Below are 22,233 nucleotides of genomic sequence, written 5' to 3' on the forward strand. Positions count from 1 at the left end.
GTAGTTGACTTACACCTTCTAGAGCACGTTAGGTGGCACGGGATACATGCGGACGTGCATTGTCCTGTTGGAACAGCAAGTTCCCTTGCCGGTCTAGGAATGGTAGAACGATGGGTTCGATGACGGTTTGGATGTACCGTGCACTATTCAGTGTCCCCTCGACGATCACCAGTGGTGTACGGCCAGTGTAGGAGATCGCTCCCCACACCATGATGCCGGGTGTTGGCCCTGTGTGCCTCGGTCGTATGCAGTCCTGATTGTGGCGCTCACCTGCGCGGCGCCAAACACGCATACGACCATCATTGGCACCAAGGCAGAAGCGACTCTCATCGCTGAAGACGACACGTCTCCATTCGTCCTTCCATTCACGCCTGTCGCGACACCACTGGAGGCGGGCTGCACGATGTTGGGGCGTGAGCGGAAGACGGCCTAACGGTGTGCGAGACCGTAGCCCAGCTTCATGGAGACGGTTGCGAATGGTCCTCGCCGATACCCCAGGAGCAACAGTGTCCCTAATTTGCTGGGAAGTGGCGGTGCGGTCCCCTACGGCACTGCGTAGGATCCTACGGTCTTGGCGTGCATCCGTGCGTCGCTGCGGTCCGGTCCCAGGTCGACGGGCACGTGCACCTTCCGCCGACCACTGGCGACAACATCGATGTACTGTGGAGACCTCACGCCCCACGTGTTGAGCAATTCGGCGGTACGTCCACCCGGCCTCCCGCATGCCCACTATACGCCCTCGCTCAAAGTCCGTCAACTGCACATACGGTTCACGTCCACGCTGTCGCGGCATGCTACCAGTGTTAAAGACTGCGATGGAGCTCCGTATGCCATGGCGAACTGGCTGACACTGACGGCGGCGGTGCACAAATGCTGCGCAGCTAGCGCCATTCGACGGCCAACACCGCGGTTCCTGGTGTGTCCGCTGTGCCGTGCGTGTGATCATTGCTTGTACAGCCCTCTCGCAGTGTCCGGAGCAAGTATGGTGGGTCTGACACACCGGTGTCAATGTGTTCTTTTTTCGAGGGGACACTGAATAGTGCACGGTACATCCAAACCGTCATCGAACCCATCGTTCTACCATTCCTAGACCGGCAAGGGAACTTGCTGTTCCAACAGGACAATGCACGTCCGCATGTATCCCGTGCCACCCAACGTGCTCTAGAAGGTGTAAGTCAACTACCCTGGCCAGCAAGATCTCCGGATCTGTCCCCCATTGAGCGTGTTTGGGACTGGATGAAGCGTCGTCTCACGCGGTCTGCATGTCCAGCACGAACGCTGGTCCAACTGAGGCGCCAGGTGGAAATGGCATGGCAAGCCGTTCCACAGGACTACATCCAGCATCTCTACGATCGTCTCCATGGGAGAATAGCAGCCTGCATTGCTGCGAAAGGTGGATATACACTGTACTAGTACCGATATTGTGCATGCTCTGTTGCCTGTGTCTATGTGCCTGTTGTTCTGTCAGTGTGATCATGTGATGTATCTGACCCCAGGAATGTGTCAATAAAGTTTCCCCTTCCTGGGACAATGAATTCACGGTGTTCTTATTTCAATTTCCAGGAGTGTAGGTAGGGGGACCATACCATTGTTACCAGTGCAGAAATTTGAGATCGTAGACACCTGTGGCGCAAGGAAACGAATGTTAATTTAAATGAAGTGTAAAGAAATAGCAGCTAGTACTACTGACGTAGTGGTACCAGATGAATTTATCCAATGAAGGTAAAATTCAACGGAAAAGGAATATAATAGTCAGAATTTTAGTATAACAAACCTAGCAAATTGTGACAGGAGAATTTAAGTAAGGGAAATTAATATTATTAACAAAGGACTAAAAGAAACAGTAAATAATTTGATTTTGAAGTACCTGAACGTATTTTCAAATAATATGAGCGGGATGAAGAAGGACGGTATAGGTCTACCATCTTATTGTCAGAATAAAAGTAACTTGCGAAGCTGTTAAAGGAGGGCTGCAGAACTTGTTTTCAAGAGAACAGAAAGGATTTTCGAAATGTATAAGATTAAACGAAAACAACGATAAAGCTTTCAACATGAAGCACAAAATAAGGATGCGTGGAGGGAGTTTTGAAGAGCAGTATATTATGACCAGGGTATATAGCCGAAGTCCAGCAGAAGTGGCACTTCTTGAATCCAAAATAATAAGAGGTGTAAACAATGTAGTTGATGTTAAGAGATTCCACAGTAGTTAATAGGAAGCTTAAGCAATCTGATTAGCTCGAATAGTAACTATTAGTGTGAATATCTCTCCAGTAAACAAATATATGAAGTTGTGAGTAGGCTATTTAGGTTTTCTTATTGGTTACTCCACGTAGCGCTCTGTATGAAAATCACTGGCTGTGCTGTGTGAAGTCTGTGGCTAGTTTGCATTGTTGTCTGCCACTGTAGTGTTGGGCAGCGGCAGCTGGATGTGAACAGCGCGTAGCGTTGCGCAGTTGGAGGTGAGCCGCCAGCAGTGGTGTATGTGGGAAAGTGAGATGGCGGAATTTTGAAAGTGGACTATCTGGACGTGTGTCCAGCAGAATGAGTAAATTTGTAATATTGGATTCATGGACTGATATATATATTACGACTTTTGAACACTATTTGTTCTCTATCAAAATCTTTCTTTTGCTAACTGTGCCTATCAGTAGTTAGTGCCTTCAGTAGTTTGAATCTTTTATTTAGCTGGCAGTAGTGGCGCTCGCTGTATTGCAGTAGTTCGAGTAACGAAGATTTTTGTGAGGTAAGTGATTTGTGAAACGTATAGGTTAATGTTTGTCAGGGCCATTCTTTTGTAGGGATTTTTGAAACTCAGATTGCGTTGCGCTAAAAATATTGTGTGTCAGTTTAAGCACAGTCTTGTATAATTTCTCTAAGGGGACATTTCATATGTCGACCCTTAGCCGAGGATACCTCACTGGAATCTTCTAATTTTTTCTTGTAGCTTGTGTAATTAGTGCAGCCTTTGTTTATTGCTAGCGCGTAATTGTAGAGAAAATTTCCTTTGTAGTTGTAGTTTTTCATTCTTGCACAGTAAAACAGTTGTGGCATGCATGTAGATTTGCACCAAGTATTTCGCAGCTGCGCTTGCAATTAACGAGATATTATTTTCAATGCTATGTTAATGTGTTTTCTTATTTTGCTCTTCAAATTGAGGTTTTCTCTGTGTTGTCGTGTGAAATATTGTGACAATAATGGCGTGTGAAAAACGTAATACTAGGCTCCAAAGTAAACTGAGAAATGACAGTGAGGACGAAAGCAGTGTGTTAGCGCCGCCGAGTAATGAATTAACTAATGTTCAAAGTAGTAATTTGGTAATTGTGCATAGGGAAATGGAGCGGGCTGCAAATAATGGTGTAGGCAGTGAAACAATTAGTGAACGGGGAAGCATTATCGATCGATTGGTCGGCAACAGCTTGCCTCAGGAATCCGAAATGACAGGACACAATCTTGCAAATACTGTAGATTCAGGTTTAGCGTCCTCATCGTTTTCTCAAATAACTCAAGACACATTTTCTGCTTGTCAAAATGTGAATGTTGCCGGTGCAAATGCACTGCCAAAAAGCGTAGAGGAACAGATTCCAGACACTAATACATTATTATTGCAATTAATGCAACAAATGAAACAAAATCAGAGACAAACACAGCAACAGTTAGACACAATGGAACAAAATCAAAGACAAAAACAGCAAAAGCTTCAAAAGTTAGACACAATGGAACAAAAGCTTCAAAAGTTAGACTCAGTGGAACATACGCTTGAACAAACACATGAAGATTTAACTACCGAGTTACATAAAATCGAATCGAAATGTCAAAAAGTCTGTAATGACGTAAAACCACAAATTTGTGAGCATTTCCAATCTATTTTTTCGCGGCATGAAAATACATTACAGAATCACGAATTAGCCATAAAAGAACTGCAAACTATTGTTCATGAAAATCATGAGACCTTGCAAGCTAAAATTGACTCAGTTGCATCTACCGATTCGGTTACGCAACTTGCAAAAACTCAGGAAAACTTAAACGACACAGTAGATACGATTGCAACACAAATGGACACTCTGAAATTTGGTTCAGAAAAACAAACTGAGGAAATAAGTACACTACCGGAGAAAGCAGCAGAACTTTCGGATCAGTCACTAACTTATCTGCAAAGGTAGATGATGATCTAAATGACACAAGACCTGTAGCCATCACTGACACAGAAGAGTATGAACAAATTAAGAAATTCAAACAAAATCAGAATCAAATTAATACGCAACACAAAAGAGAAATCCGGGAAGTACAAGATCAGTTGGCACAAGTAATACAAAAACTACATATTTCAGAGGACACTCGCGCTCCAACACGGGAAGAGGGACTTAGAAATATGGAAAAGCCACAAAATAAGAACACAGGGCATTTCGGAAATTATGAAAGAAATTGGCAAGGTGCACCGAATTTTGAGATGGAACCGCCGACATGACGTAACAATGACCGATATGCTACTCGCCGACACGATGATTTTGACTTCAAGCTGTTCATTACTACACGTAAATTTAAAACATTTAAGAATTCTGGCAACGACATTCATCCACAAGCGTGGTTCCATCAATTCTCTCATTGTTTTCCTCCCAACTGGTCATTAGAGCACAGATTACGATTTGTATGTGGCTACTTAGAGAATGAACCAGCTGAAAGAATGTGATCGGTCATTCGCGATTGTCACAGTGAAGGAGAATTTTATCATGCCTTCCTCTCAGCATATTGGTCTCAAGCTACACAAGACCGAGTAAAACACCGCATCATAATGATGAAACATTTCGAACAATTTGAATTTTCCAGTCTTGTGAAATATTTTGAAGACATGTTGCACAAGAATCAGTACCTGTCAAACCTATACAGCCCCTCAGAACTCATCCGCATTTGCTGAATCAAACTACCTGAACATTTACGACATATTGTTTTGGCAGGACATTGCAAAGACAACATTGAAGCTTTTCAGGGACTCTTACAAGAATTAGAAATTGACACTGACAATCGCGGAACGTGAAAACAGGAACACAACAATTACAGGTCATGCCCGCATCTCGTGGTCGTGCAGTAGCGTTCTCGCTTCCCACGCCCGGGTTCCCGGGTTCGATTCCCGGCGGGGTCAGGGATTTTCTCTGCCTCGTGATGGCTGGGTGTTGTGTGCTGTCCTTAGATTAGTTAGGTTTAAGTAGTTCTAAGTTCTAGGGGACTGATGACCATAGATGTTAAGGCCCATTGTGCTCAGAGCCAATTACAGGTCACACTTGTCACAATTCCGCGATGACAGAAATAATAAATGGACACGACAAGGCTATTCTTACAACATAAATCGTGACCAAAACAGACACCATCCATATGACAACCGTTGGCAGAGTAGTAATAATTACAGGGAAAGATCACCTCTCCGCAGTAATGACTATCACAGAGACAATCAGAGAAACAGACAATATGGGAACCAAAATAATTATTATCAAGGGAGACAGAATAACTTCAGACGCAATGGTCCAGCGCGCAGTTACGATTCAGGGAGAAATTCTCCACCACGTGACCGACAAGAAAGAAACTATGGAATCTACATGACGACAGACGATATAATCATAACGACAGACCTGAATTTTATCAGAACTGGCGGGATTCAAACAGAGCAGGGCACTCTCGACAAGGTGAATTTGTAGAAGTTAGATCTCCAAATCCCAGTAACGATGCATGCCAACAAAGAGACAGACAATGAATCGCATCGCAGGCAGCCAAGTGCGCCGGCTGGCTCAGAGAAAAATAACATAGAGGCTAACCTTGAGAAAAATTCCAGTATTCTTTACCGACATGTACCGCATGATAATTGCATTCACGTTCAAACTCTGAGTACTAGGAAGAGTAAAGGATTGCGCCACATTTCACATGTAAAACCGTTAATTGAAAGATAATCTGCTTTTTAACTTGTCTTTGCCATAAAACTTTTCACTTCACGCTACTAGTACAATCTGTCACACTGAGAAACTGTTAACATGCAACAATGTTTTGAAGTTAATTATCTAATCTAGAACCTAGGGAACATTTTTAAACAGTAATTACGAATGCATTGTTATAGTGAACAGACGACACAGTGCTGTTATTTGTACATTCTTGCTTGTTAGTTGCACGATTACCTAACGACTATCAGGTTTACATACTTAGAACATATACTGCTAATGAGATTTTAATGCAACATTTTGGTTTACTTGAAAAGACATTCCTTATTTGAAGTAGTTTCTGTGAGATTAAAGACGACTTAGTATTTGGTTTCTTTGACAGCTACACGATGCTACTAATGTGTGACACAATTTACGTTGTTGCTTTTGCGGTGTATCTGTTTTATATCTGCGCAGTTTTTATGTATTATTCTGGAAAGTAAAACATGTTTTAGTAGTAACTTTTGTGGTATAGCTACAATGAGACAGCCTTTTTTGTAGCACAACAATACGTTACAGTGTAGTACTTTCTTAATCACGGCAATAAGCGTAACAACTACGATATCTATAGGCATAGCATTTCGCTTTTGTTTACTACGAGGTAAGTACATTGACTTCCACAGAACTTTGCATACGGACGACGATAATTACTACACTTAGCACATTTTTTACCCTTATGTAATGACAGAGATTATGTTACAACATGATGCACATTTTAGCGCTACAAGACACGCATTTGAGTGATTAATTTTGTGCTTAAAACATTTATTTTTAAAGACTTTTGAGTTACAAAGAAAGTTTTCCGTGATACATTTCATTCCATTGCTGTAATCTGTAACACCTGAGGGTATAATTACATTAATCCTCAGGGGGTACACGCTTACTTTGTGTACCATGTGTTTGGCAAGCACAAGGAGCCCTAGCTAATATGGTATTTGCTTATACAACTTTACACATCGGTACCATATTCCTCCAACACAGAATTACACAGCTATCTGATTATTTAACAGAGAAACAAACATTTTTTTTTTACTACGGCAGTGACAGATATTTACGCAATTACACAGTTGGATAACTTCACACTTATGAAATTGTATTTCGTCTGTACTTTGTGAACTGTTCATATTTTTTCGGAACCATTGTGATACTATGAGAGGTTTGAATGATGTATTTGGTATGGGATCATGATTTGTAAAGTACGTTTGAGGTAGATGACACTATTGAAATGAGCAGAGAATTTTCTTTAGGTTTTGAAATTACTGCAGAAAGCTACGACGTTTTTGAGATTTGGCTGAGTTTTTATGATATTATTATGATGACAATGTGGATTATACTGTTAATTTATATTTATGATCAATAAGCTGATGCTATATGAGGAATTTGATTATGCTATGTATTTATTATGATGAAATATTGAAGAAATGTCGATGAATATGTATATGTGTAATAAGTAAGGAATACTGAGTAGTGGTTAGGGACTCTGACTTGTGAAAAAGGATGTTGGAAACCAAGAATCGTACTTTAAGAGTTATGAAATGTGTGTAAATGCGTGACTGTATCACAATGCTGACGAATATTTTTTGGACACTGTTATATTTATAGGATTTTGTTTCTACACATTCGTAACGCAAATTCTCGACCTGTGAAAATTTTTTTATATGAGACTGTTACTGCTATCGTAAATATTTCGGTAAGAAAGTTAAGTGACCTTTACGTAATGCGTCGTGGACGCCCAGCTGTGCCACCTGCCTGGAGAAAAAGCCATTAGGTGGAAAAAAAAGAGAGACCATTAACCTCGCTATTGACATTCCTTTGTAGAAAGTATCACAAATACGACACGCTCATTACTTGGAAACATATGATTACTCATACTTTGTGCTACTTACTGAAATGCTTATGAATTGATGGGAAATATTTGTACATCTGCACACCTGATTATGACAAGTGTCTTTCTACGAGACTTGAGAGAATTTCTACTGACTTATGAAATGCCACATGACTATTGAATGATATTTTTATGCTTTGCTACATAGTTGCTTATTTCGTTTGATATCTGGTTTCCAGCTGTGTTGCAGCATTGGTTTTATAAAATAAAATTAAATGCATTTGCTAATGTGAACACTTTCTGTCAACAGACCTCTTAAGTAATAATTTTACGATCCACAATCTTTGAAAAAGGAGCAATTGGAAAGGAAAGAACAATAAGAAGGGATTAATAACAGTTACTGCATACATAATTTTCTTTTCAACTACTTGGTAATTTTTTTTTTTTTTTTGGTAGAATAACTTCTTGTGGTGCACCACTTTAATGACATAGATATTAAGATGTGAATAGACACTTCCCTTATCTGCATTGTTGTCTTTAGTGTACTATTTTTTCTGCTTGAGCTATGTCATATTTAGATATAAGTTCTTGTAATATCACTAACGTCCAACGAGAACCTAAACATACCGTAACTGCCCAAAAACCAACAATTCCCTCAGTTCCCCAGGCTATATGGCATTTATTGAAATGCCACCGTGTAAGTAGGCTGTTTATGTTTTCTTATTGGCAACGCCACGTAGCGCTCTGTATGAAAAATCACTGGCTATGCTGTGTGCAGTCTGTGGCTAGTTTGCATTGTTGTCTGCCATTGTAGTGTTGGGCAGATGGATGTGAACAGCGCGTAGCGTTGAGCAGTTGGAGGTGAGCCGCCAGCAGTGGTGGATGTGGGGAGAGAAATGGCGGAGTTTTGGAATTTGTAAGACTGGATGTCATGAACTGCTATGTATATTATGATTTTTCAACACTATTAAGATCTATTAAGTAATTATTTTCTGATCCACATTCTTCGAAAAAGGAGCTCTTCAATGGAAAGAACAATAAGAAGGGACTAATAACAGTAACTGCATATATAATTTTCTTTTCAAGTACTTGGTACTTTTTTTGTAGAATTAGTTTTTGTGGTGCACCACTTTAATTACATAGACTTTAAGATGTGAATAGACATTTCCCTTATCTGCATTGTAATATTTTTTCTGCTTGAGCTATGTCATGTTTAGATATAAGTTATTGCATTTGCTGCTGCTGTTTGCCAGGCATAGTGCTACTAAATTTCACTTTGTATTACTCTGTTAAGCCAGTTTCATTACTGATTTATTTTTCTTGTTGCTGCACATTGGCTCATATTAGTTGTAATATTGCATTTGCTTGGTAATTTAGATTTACTGTAGCTTGCTTTGCCAATTTGCATTTTTTTGTCATTGCTGTTTGTGTTAATTGTTTTGTGCTGCTGCATTGCCTCATCCCTTAGTTTAGCATCTGAGCTCAGCAGATTTAAGTTAGCTTAAGATCGGGTAGGCTATATAAGAGAACGAGTTGTGATGAATTGGAAGAAATGCATTGAGAAGCTATAAGGAAATGGTTTGGCCAAAAAAGTATTTTGAAAGAGGATATGAACAAAAATTAGGGTTTAGGGACAACAGGTTAAGGTAGGATTTTCTTGGAAATAAATGATGAGGTAAGATAATGGATAATAAATAATGAGGTAAGAAATATGTGAACATATAAATACAGAAAGCATGCTTGGATAGGATAATTTTGGTGGAAACAAATGTTGAAATAAGACGAAAGATCTATGGAATGAAGTTTTGGGTTGGACTGCAGTACCAAATGTTACTCTGAAAACGAACCCTGTCTTTCCTTTTGTATTATTCCGCTATGTGTTTATGTATCCTTGTGTATTTGTCTTTTTCCTGTCTCTATGTGTTTAGCTGATGAGAATTATGTTGTAGAATTTTTCTAATACTATGTTATCTACTTTGTAAAGATGTTTAGACATTATTTATCTGTTCTGTTTTGTTGCTCATGTGTGAAGTCGATGTTTCATAAGTTATTCTGATCTTTTATGTATGTACTTATGTCATAATTCCTGTAGCACTGATGTATATGTTATTTCGATTCTTTTGGAAAGCCCGTATTGCTACAAATGTTATCTGTATTGTTATATCATTTAATGATGTATTTTGTACCTTTGTCATTGTATTCTCATGTTATAAAATTGTAATCGACACAATTTCATCAAATTAAGCGACTTGTAAGCATTCATTTCACTGAAAATATTTCTGTTGGTCATAGTATATGCACAATATGTGAAAAACAAAGAGGACTGTTAGTGTTTGGATGTGTGTTAATAATTCAGCAAGTGACTGATTAACAGCATTGCTGGTTCTAAGGACAATTCCAAAAACTTTGTGCGTGCACAAGTGGTGGTTTATGGACTTGCTATATTCTCCGCAAGACTCTTCGATGGTGATTGTGCACCTGCACAGTCGCAACAGATGGCTGCTGGCCGTCTCTACAAGGACTACAGTGGGTCTACACCTTTGATGGCTCACCAATACCATTATTTCTACAAGGACTGCAGTGGGTCTGCACCTGTGGTGGCCCACCAATACCATACTCTCTACCAAGACTATAGTGGGTATTCTCTGTGATGACCTACCTACCAATATTCTTCAAAACTTCGACTGACTCTGCGATGGGTTTGCTCTGTTGTGGCCCATTACCTGTCTGCATGTCAAGAGTCAGGACTGTCTTTCCGTTGGAAGGACAACACCACTTTTTCAAGACTGCATGGAAATCCACTACTTCCGTGTGGATTTTCTTTAAATGCTCAGACTTTGAGAAACACACTGCAATTTTACTGTGATGAACGATCAGGACTGTCTTTATGGACTATGAGAAAATTTTAGCTTTTGACCAACATTGTATCAATAAGTGTGTGCATTTGATTTCTTTGTTATTGTAATTGTGAAAAAATTGTAACAAATATGTGTTGGCCAGTGCCCAAAACAATTAGTAAAATTTTTTGTGGGGAGCATGGGGGCTATGTAAGTAGGCTATTTAGGTTTTCTTATTGGTAACTCAACGTAGCGCTCTGTATGAAAATCACTGGCTGTGCTGTGTGCAGTCTGTGGCTAGTTTGCATTGTCTGCCACTGTAGTGTTGGGCAGCTGGATGTCAATAGCGCGTAGCGTTGCGCAGTTGGAGGTGAGCCGCCAGCAGTGGTGGATGTGGGGAAGTGAGATGGCGGAATTTTGGAAGTGGACGATCTGGACGTGTGTCCAGCAGAAAGAGTAAATTTGTAATATTGGATTCATGGACTGATATATATATTATGACTTTTGAACACTATTGCGGTAAATACATTGTTTGTTCTCTATCAAAATCTTTCTTTTGCTAACTGTGCCTATCAGTAGTTAGTGCCTTCAGTAGTTTGAATCTTTTATTTAGCTGGCAGTAGTGGCGCTCGCTGTATTGCAATAGTTCAAGTAACGAAGATTTTTGTGAGGCAAGTGATTTGTGAAACATATAGGTTAATGTTAGTCAGGGCCATTCTTTTGTAGGGATTTTTGAAAGTCAGATTGCGTTGCGCTAAAAATATTGTGTGTCAGTTTAAGCACAGTCTTGTATAATTTTTCTAAGGGGACGTTTCAAAGTACGCCATAAAAGACCTGGATATGACATAGATGGTATGCAATTAAAAACCTCATAACTCCATTTTGTGAAATTGTGCAGTTGAACTGCGCGAGGATTGTGTCAGGCGTGTTGTGGCGTCAGCGAGACAGTTTTGTCCTCTGCTTACCAGAAAATCTCCGTAGCGGTGTCTACCAGTCGGTCCTCTCAGGCCCGTGTTGTTTAAATTTACACAAACTGACACTACTTTGGCTAATGATGCGAGTGACTTTCGAGGTACACATACTTTTAAAATAATTCTGTTTGTTTAAAGTTTACATTTTAAAAAACACAATTTTTATACTTTTACTGATGGCTTTTATTCTTATTGCAAATTCGCGCAGGGTCTACAGACAATAGCACAATGTTCCGAGCATACAGGTTCGGTGCACTTATAATAGGTAAATTGATTTTTTATATCTTTCTTCTCTACACAATATGTACATCGGTCTCCTTTTCTTACCTGGTGGTTTCATTACCCTTACTAGCTCAGGTGCTACTAAAAGATTCATTGACTTCTTTACTCCTGCTACTTGCTTTCCCAAATTGATGATGAAAGTCCGACGTCTCATTTTTATTGGTAACCACATCATCCAAATTAAATTTGTATTAATTGCACTTATATCGACCATGCTGAAAAAAAATAAAACAGCAACGGAGAACCGTTTGTTTTTCTCTTCAGACTGCAGCATCGCGTCTCTTGGTCCATGGTGTCAACGCCGCCCTTAACGGTGTTGTACCTCATTATAACTTCAGTCTTCTGTACTTGTGGTGACGACACCGTTGGTTGGTCATGAAGAGAGTTCAGGAAGTCAACAACTTCGTTTTTCTTAGGAACATAAGAGGCTATCGTCACATCTGGTTGAAAACCAAATAGTGTAAAGCATACTTCATGTCCTTTAGGCGTAATAGAATCGCCAGACAGTTCACTTTTGTTTTGTTTTATAGTGCCGACTAGACTCAGATCTTTCGACAACAAGTAATGAGCTAAATCGAGTGCTGTAAAACAATTATCACAGGTGATATTACGTCCAGACTCTTCAACTTCAGTTACCAGGGTTTTCACAGCATTCTCTCCAAGACCCATGGTTCTGGTTTCTTCCTCCTCCCCTAAACACACTTTCATCATGCAGCAGTAGCTTGTCGCACTGTCACAATTTTCCCCGCTCTTTATTCCGTATTTACCAGGTTTTGACGGGATGTATTGTCACAATGGACAGCGACCTCGAGATGTGACCAATTGTTCATCCACAGTCATGCACCATTCTGAAATGTAAGCATCCCTAAGGGTAATTTCCCACATCTCAAATATTTCTCTGATTCGTTCCAATTTGTCACTTGATCTATTTTCACATCGGACTGCTGCACTGTCAAAGCGCAACACACTCAGAATAGCGTGGAAGCGATTGCGAGACATAATTTCATTGAACAGAGGTCGGACATTCTCAGCACTGCAAAGCTGACTGATACCTTCATTTCTTGACTTGTAAACTGCAGTCAGGATCAGAACGCCAAGAAACTTTTTCATTTCATGCATATCTATATCCATCGTCCGCGTATACGATTTGACGTTCCTTGTTGGTCCACAAACACACTTTGTCAATGAGATATACACGAATGAACAGCCGCCCGGGGTGGCTAAGCGGTTAAAGGCGCTACAGTCTGGAACCACGCGACCGCTACGGTCGCAGGTTCGAATCCTACCTCGGGCATGGATGTGTGTGATGTCCTTAGGTTAGTTAGGTTTAAGTAGTTCTAAGTTCTAGGGGACTGATGACCTTAGAAGTTAAGTCCCATAGTGCTCAGAGCCATTTGAACCATTTGAACGAATGAACAACATAAAACAAGGTTCTTCATTATCACAGTTCCTAATCGAATAACTTGTAGGTCCCTGGTCTTCTTTCGATACACCCTTTTTGCTATGCCTACCAGAAATTCCAGCTTGAGGAGCTGCAGCCCATATATCATTCCCATTACCAGAAAACAGTAAGACACACCAACAGGATTTACACAATTTATTGTTCTCCTATCTACGTACAGGGATTCTTCATGGTTATCACCTTCGAGTAGTTCTGAGTTTTCAGCGACATCTACCTATTATCGTTACCACTTGAAGATTTATGTTCACTAGGTGCGTTTTCAGAAACAGAACACTACACCCACAAGTCCCCTCTCTTCTGATTTGATAGTCGTCTTCTCCTCAATGTTTGTAGAACAGACAACCGTTATGTACCAAAATAAACATGTGCCTATCACAAGGAGGACATTTGAACACTGATAGAATAGCAGTATGAATCAACAATGGCCAATGACGTAACCGATGCCGCGCATCCTCTGTGATCGGCGGAAGTCGGCTAATTTCGTACCACTCTGGAATATTTACGCTCGTTGTCAACCTTAGCTACGCAAGTGATTCGAGGATCACAGTGGCGAGTTCCCATTGATGTGCTGGATTTGCTGCCCCCTCCCCAACTCGCCAGATCTGTACCCGATCGAACACGTCTGGGATGTGACTGAATATGGCGTCCGAGATCATCGCCCCCCTCCCAGAAAATTACGGGAATCAGGTGAATTTTGTGTGTAGTGGTGCCAACTCCCTCCAGCGATCTAAAAAATGGTTCAAATGGCTCTGAGCACTATGGGACTTAACATCTGAGGTCATCATTCCCCTAGAACTTAGAACTACTTAAACCTGACTAACCTAAGGACATCACACGCATCCACGCCGGAGGCGGGATTCGAACCTGCGATCGTGGCGGTCCCGCGGTTCCAGACTGAAGCGCCTAGAACCGCGTGGCCACACCATCCGGCTCCAGCGATCTACCAAGGCCTCATTGCATACATGCCACGACGCGTCGCTGCTCTCATCCGTGCCAATGATGTTCATAGTGTTCTGGTTGATCAGTGAATATTTAAGAACAAGGAATTCAGTAATTAATACAACTAGCAGCTTGAGAAGCCTTTTGAATTTGCCACTTGATCAGAATAAGAAATATGTTTATCAAAATATTCTTTGTATGGAAAATGTAAACTTTTGCTCTTATTTTGTTTCTGAAATATGTGTTTTTGTTGCATGTACTCATACCAAACGTAATGATGGATGGAAACTTGAGGAAATTCGGAGCACACATTACCAGATGAGTGCACTGAGGGCCAAACCAGATGAACAATCAGCAACAAGAGACGCGGTTGTTACACATGCAAATGATGGCTGTCGTCGGGGAAACACAGTGGAAACGCATCGCCTAGACCCAGCAACTTCGACCGGCGAATAATACTGTTTCAGGCAAAATAGTTGTGTCAGTGTCATGAGTTCTCAAAGAACGACCTTGAGTCGTAAGTTGGCTCTGAGCACTATGTGACTTAACTTCTGAGGTCATCAGTCACCTAGAACTTAGAGCTACCCAAACCCAACCAACCGAAGGACCTCACATACGTCCATGCTCGAGGCAGCATTCTAACCTGCGACCGTAGCGGTCGCGCAGCTCCAGAGTGTAGCGCCTAGAACCGCTCTGCCACTCAAGCCGGCTGAGTCGTAAGTGTTTCGTAAAAAAAAAAATGTCATGGTGAGCAGTAATGATCCATAGAAGGGTAAAGAGAAATAAATTTCCCATGTGTATTGTGTATAATGCGTCTGTATATTCTGTCTATATTATGTCTGTATAGCGTAATTTGGTAAAAAGTGAGCGAAATGTTTTTATTATTTTTCTAAAAATACTTAAAATCAAACAATATTTTGCTGACCTCTGAGTAAATTTTATGTGGATACTCAGTATTCTGAAACTAACGTTCTCTGTCTTTGATGTTGTATTTGAAGTGTTATTTTTGATATGTTATTGATTTTCAATGACTTTGTGGTTAAAATAGTGATGATATTTAATTTTACCAGACCATGGGTTGTAAAATTCAAAGGTTCCATTAATACAATTAGTCGGAAATCTAAGAAAAGCTGTTTACTATCCGCAAATGTAACAGTACCTCATGAATAAATAGATTTTGCGTTTAAAACATCTCACAACGAAATACTATTTTGATGAAAAAAGTGAAATACGTAAAAAACTGGCGTAAAAAATGAACTGACCTAAATTGTGCAGACTTGTTCCTAGTGTTTTGAAAATTACGATTTTGTTTAGACAAATTTCAAAAGAAATTACGGAAGGGGATGCCTAAGTACCCCTTCTGTTCATGCCATATTTTATTTCCTTGTATACGTTTTACAATTTTGTACCGCGTTTGTAGATATCATGTAGCATTCAGGAAGTAACGCGGTACTGCACAACGAAAACAGTCGGGAGTGAGGGTCTCACATTGGCTGAAAGATCCGGTGAACCATATGGCGTTGCCAGTGGATTGTGGTGTGAGGCGGTGTGCCTAGACATGATGAAGTCCGTTACATCAGCAGGTACGTATGTAGGGAAAGCGAAGTTATTTTGGTGCGAAGCAAATAATCTTGCTTAATAAATATTTGCTACTAAATGCAGCTTTTTCCAGTGCAGATATCAGAAGAAATCGTAAGAACTTTCTTACAGCAATATTACAACACGAGAAATCGATCATCTTAATAAATAAACGAGCAATATTTAAGCTCACGAAAATGTACGAACAGCTACGAAATGTTAATGAGATACAGGCTGTGCACCATATCGCCAGTCGTTGGTAGGATGGCTTTCGACATAGTTCTGTCGTAAGACCATGCTCGCAGGAAACAGTTTTCAACTGATCATTATTAACTGTGTCGATATTACCATTTTATGGTGTTTAATATGTAAGATGGCAAGAACTATGCCCCTTACATGAAGTCATTACAGATCAGCTAACTCACGTTGAGCGAACAGTAGGGCTGAACAAAAAATGACTGACAAGGCACAACTCATCTTGTAGAGGGTATAGTATGGACGTATTGGAATAATTAATGTCTTTGTGGAAACGAGTCGATTTACTGGACGCTAGTTTACCCCAGGAAAACATTTAGAGTTGACCATGGCCAGCTGGGGAGCGGAGAAAGGGAAGCGACAATAGGCAGCTTAGGGCGGCTCAAGCTCTGAGAAAGCGGTAACGCGGCGGGGCCTCCAGCCGCCTTAAGATGAGTGACAGTGAGTGGGTGGTTGATCCCGACTCCATGCTGGTGTGCCGGGAAACAGACGGAGAACTTGTATGCCTGTTGATAAATGTCTGTCATCCCATTTTCTGTGAAACATGCGACAAAGCCGTGCAAAGCTACGGTGGAGCGGTCAACAGCGGTCAACAGCGGTCAAAATATGCGTGTTCGTGACTATAGCAACTTCACTCTGAATTCAAAGTCCGCAGAGCCTGAATTAAATCAGGTGAAGAGCGACAGCATGAAATACGCCGGCCTCCCATGGGAACATAGGACCAAGGAATTTGAAGTACTCTCCTGGGAGTCAGAATTCCGGAAAACTTGATGTTTGTGCAGACACTAACCTTCATGGGTGGCCTGGGGGGAGCTAAATAGAAGAAGTTGAGAGGAAGGTAAATTCTTTACTCAACTTGCCTGAGAAAGAGTGAACATCTCTGCAGTTTAGGACTTAGCAAATGGAACTATTTAGCTTGGAGATAGAAAGTTTTGGTTCAGCTATGTACTGAGCAAGATAGCTAGGAGTGAATAGACGAGCGCAGCCTTGCAGCACCACGAGGTCGGCCGACGTCCATACAACGACGCCGCTCTGCCACGCTGTATTCGGTGACATTGCGCCCGCTCCGGCCACTGATTAATTTGTTGGATCACGTCGGCAAAGTTTACACGAGGGTTTCATGGGCCATGTATTGTAGAATTCTTCTCGCACTTTGAATTACGCCTGGGTCAGTCGATAGGAATTACTTTTGAGTTATCACGCTTTACTCCACGCAAACGAAATTTATTACCACTGCCTGATAGGAGAGTCCTGTAATGTGATGATTGAAGGTCGTGAGTTAAAATAAATCTGTGCTAATCGACTGCATCTGTTTTCAATCAAGTAGTTGAAATGCCAAGTCACTTTCTTAATTAATTTTATGTTCAACATTTGCATCTGTGTTCAATAGCTGAATATAACATCAATGTGCACCCCGTTTTAATTAAAAGCGATCAATTCTGAATAAATTAATGTCAACACTGCCACCGCAGTTCAATCAGGAGTCACAGGGCCATATTACTTTTTTGCGTTATCCGATATTGCGGCAGTTTTGCACTCTCTGTTGATCTGTTAGTCAATTAGTTGGGGTGAACACACGCCAAAACCAGCTAAGTGACGGGTGGGGTATTACAAATAAATAAATATATCATAATGCGATCGCTTTTGAACGTTATTCCGAATTATATAATTTCGCGCTTCATCACGTAGAATCACAGGAAGGAGAATGCAATATACAGAGAATCCTAAGGCGCTGATACTGCTTCTGCGAAGGACATAACTTCGAAAGCTTCTTGACAAAACGGGTAGAAACAATCCTACGCGACAACGCACTAAGATAGCCTAAGGACCGACTGTCGTTTAATCTCCGCAAAACTCGTATGGAAAAGCATGGCCAATCATACTGTACAGCTCTTATACCGTTTTTTACGGGCTCACTGAGTAAATAGACATTTCTGGAGATTTAGCACAAGTGGGGGATTCTTGTAACATGCATAGACTGCAGACTGGAGTTATTCGTAGAACATAGCTTTGGACGAAAGTTCTCCAAACGCAATATTTCGGTGAAATGCAATTTCGTGAACGTTATTCTAAAGCAGGGGTCTCCAAACGTTTTAGTCTGCAGGCCACATTGATTCCTCCACGAAGTCATAAGGGCCAAGATCTACCTAGTGAAAACCGGGACACATTCACCTGGGTGCCAATGGACACCTCATTCCAAATGTACCTAGGTTTCTTAATTTTAAATATTAATGTTTTGTTGATATATTTTGTTAACCCTATTATTATAACTAATAAGAGCATACAAAAGATTGATATATCTAGATTATATGTATAATTAATGACATTTAATAAACGTATACAGTAATAAAGAAATGTATTATGATTTTACAAAATTTTACAGCCATTCAACTTTTAATCAATCAATATTAACATGAGCTTTAATATTACTGAGCACTTGTAGATGGAATTGACTGTCCTTGGAGAAAAGGGTATTTTTCACTGCCTCCAGCCTTCTTGATCATGTCTTTGTTCTTTGAGACACAGTGATAAAACTCGGCACAATGCATTTTGTTGTACAGGATCTGCAGTATTACTTCAAGAGAGTCCACCTCCATTCTGTTTCTTTCATCAGTCCACGGGATATTCATGAACGAAAATATTCTTTCCACATTGGCATTATGGGCTGGGATTGCAAATAAATATCTTGCAATTATTACCAACTCAGAGTAATGCTGAAGACGGTCACAGCTTTTAAAAAAACTCACCCACTTCTCATGACATTCCAATGGTGTTTTTTTTCATCATTCCACTTGTGAAGACTTTCTTCAAGAAAATTTGTCAGTATGCCGAACTGATCAAAGAGAATGGAATGATAGATTTCAATCTCTTTACTCTTCAAATAAGAAACTGTCTCTTCAACACTTTCCCATTTTGGCACTCTCTTCATTAACATCCAATCAAACACCGGCGATGAGGGTAAATATGAGGCGCTCCACTTGCTGAGATATTCTACACAAGTGTCATAAAACTTGTTAACTTCTTCTCTAAAACTCCTTTCCGCTGCTTCTGATACTTCTGCTCTTTTAAGGACAGATTTAACATTAAAAGAAATGAACTGCTGTTCTCTCCTCTTAGTTTCCACAGTATTTTTCAAAACATCATTTACCTCTATTACACTTTTCGTGCTTCCCTCAATTTCCTTTATCCCATGCTCTGAATGAACCATAAGTAGGCTTCACTTAAAGGGTTGCTGAAAAACTGTACCAATACTTTGGGGGCTTTGTCTTCATTTAGGAAAAAATCTTTTAACGGTTCAAACAGGCGGATTACTCTTTCAACTGCTGGAAACAGTGATAACCAGAGAGTTTTCGAGTGACACATTACATTCATATATTCAGTTCCCACATAATCACAGAACTTAAGCCTCTCTGTTCTAACAGTATATATGTAAAAGTGTGAGTATACCTTCATGACGATAGTTTCAACATCACAGCTTAAACTGTCAGCAGATGTCTGCACGCTATTGTGTAAAACATGTGCAGGACACCCTATGCCTTCAATGTTTTCATGCAATGTTGCCTTTAATTTGGTAAATACGTTGCATTTGCCTTGTCTTTCTAAACCACCAAAGTTTGTGTTGTTGTTGTCTCCACAAAATACCACACATTTATTTTTCTCAAGATCAAACATTTCGATAGTATTCATACAAAATCTTGAAATTCCGTCAGATTTTTCATTAGGTAGGGAACTCACTTTCAAAAGCGTGGTCTGAATTCCCTGATTAATATCGAAAAACTGAACAACAAACGGAAATATTATAGTGGCCTTATGATTGCTGGCATCAGTAGATATCCCGCAGAAAGAAGACTTTTTGATGTGTTCAAGGCTTTCCTTTGCACTCTGTGGAGCAATAACTCCTTTCACTAAATCTGACACTTTTGTTCTTGCTGAACTAAACTTTTTTGCAATGGAAGAATCATCAAACATAATGCAGTTAAGCTTATTAGTACAATCACTAGATCTATAAGTTTGGTGATGTTTTACCGTGTGGTAGGCTAGTGTAAGCTCGGCTGCTCGAACTTTCGTCTCTTCACTTGTCTGATGTTTCACAAAATAATTTTGTAGAGTTTTACTGCAGCTCGGTGCACTGTATCTGTTAATGTGTTTCTTTGAGCTGATGTGATCAACTATGTCGGAACGTCCACCATGACTTGTACTAATAAAACAGTTACATACGGAACAGTCTGCTTCATAATCAAAACGACCTTTCTTAATGAAATTCCATTCCTTGGAATAACAGTCACTGAACTTCCAGGCACGTTTCGGCATTGCATTTCACAGTACTGCAGCAATAATACCACTGGTATGAGAAAAACTATTGCAGTTTGTCTGACAAAACATCAACTAGTACACTGTTCTGACAATGAGTGTGTGAGTAAGTGGCGCGACAATCGGACGGTTTCTTAGCTCTGTTACAATAATACAACTTACTGCTTGTTGGCCAAAGTACCTCTCAAAGTAAATTATTGCCTGAGTGTATGAATACTGATACTGTGATTACTAGTATGGGGAAATGGAGGTTTTAGACAAATAAGCTAAAATGTATTAATTTCTTGTGCTGTATTTCCTTTAATATAGCGAAATCCCAAAAATTTGAGAAAGTTTCACGAAATGTATTTAAAAACTGAATTCCGGGACTTTTAAGCGTCCCGAAACAAATTTTCGGGACACCGGAACACAGGGATGAAAAGCGGGACAATCCCGGTTTTCCGGACGTTTGGTCACCCTAACCTAGTGGGATTAAAGAACCCTAGCACTCCATGATCACCATAATGTAAGGCTAAAGGAAAGATGAAATCGCAAAAATCTAAGGTTGTCGGAATAGCTAGCACTGAAACGAACTGCGATTTTTATTTAATTACATAATTTTGATTGGTGGACGTACCTGACCGAATTTCTGGCATATTTTATTCTGGCGAATTTCACCGACAAAAAAGTATGTCACTGCACATTCTTCACGAAAGCGTCCTGCAAACTTAACGAAATCTCAAAATCATTGTTAGCAACACTATTACCACAAGACGTAACAGAGGTAGAGTATGTCAACGCATTGTTATTTCAAGCAGCTCAACAATAAGTTTAGTTATGTACTCTTTTAGCGAGTAGCAGAGCCAGAGCATATATTTGATAGTTCTGTTGCGTGATTGTGTCTATGTTGCGAGTGTCTCACGAGTTTTTTTTAGTGTTTTATGCGCTGTACTAGTAGGTGTGGGACAATTCAAAGTTTGAATTCGAAGAGACAAGGAAAATCTGAAAATCGAAATACGTAAAGAAAGTAAAACCTTGCTTACGAATCATCTTCCACAATGATTGATTACTAAGGCTGCTCGCCGAAGTGGCGTCCATTTGAAAGACTTGCACCAGACTCGTGAGTAGAATAAAATTGAAAGAATTTTTTTATTTAAAATGTTTTAGCCAAACTAGTCTGTTAACCTTTTTTTTTCCTTTCACTATCGCACAGAGAATGGTCTGTCTGTTTATTGTGGATAGCCACAAGTTTAACCATGACTTTCCTCTTTGTAAAGATAGAGCTCTGACAATGTCGCGGTGTATTGGTCATGATAGGCCTCTAAACTCAATTGTTGGCAGTATAGGCACCACCTCAAATATTTGGCGGGCCGGATTCTAGGGATGTCCGGCCAACTAACGCGGGCCGGTTTGCCGGCCCTCGCGGGCCGGTTTCGGCCCGCGGGCCGTAGTTTGGAGACCCCTGTTCTAAAGCAATGTACTAAGTACCAATGTAAACAATTTATTATTATCAATATTACAGACTGATTCAAAATGAATGGGACAAAATGAAAGTATTCCTGTGATTACAGTAATGACTTTACTTCAGAAATAGACTGAGAGGTTAACTGTCACAGTTTAGGTTGGCAACAATGAAACAATGGAAAATCGCCATTTTATGTTCATCGCTGGCGTTAGTACTTAAAATAGTGGCATACGCGATAAAAAGGGCGTGTTTTATCTTAGAACATGCAAAAACATCATCAATATTCGTTCTTCAAAGATATTTTCGCACCAAGTTTGGTAAACTGGCAGAATGCCGTCACAACATTGTTAGACGGGCAAGAAATTCGAG

The sequence above is a fragment of the Schistocerca cancellata genome, chromosome 6 (assembly GCF_023864275.1).
Source record: "Schistocerca cancellata isolate TAMUIC-IGC-003103 chromosome 6, iqSchCanc2.1, whole genome shotgun sequence".
NCBI classification, from domain to species: Eukaryota; Metazoa; Arthropoda; class Insecta; order Orthoptera; family Acrididae; genus Schistocerca; species Schistocerca cancellata.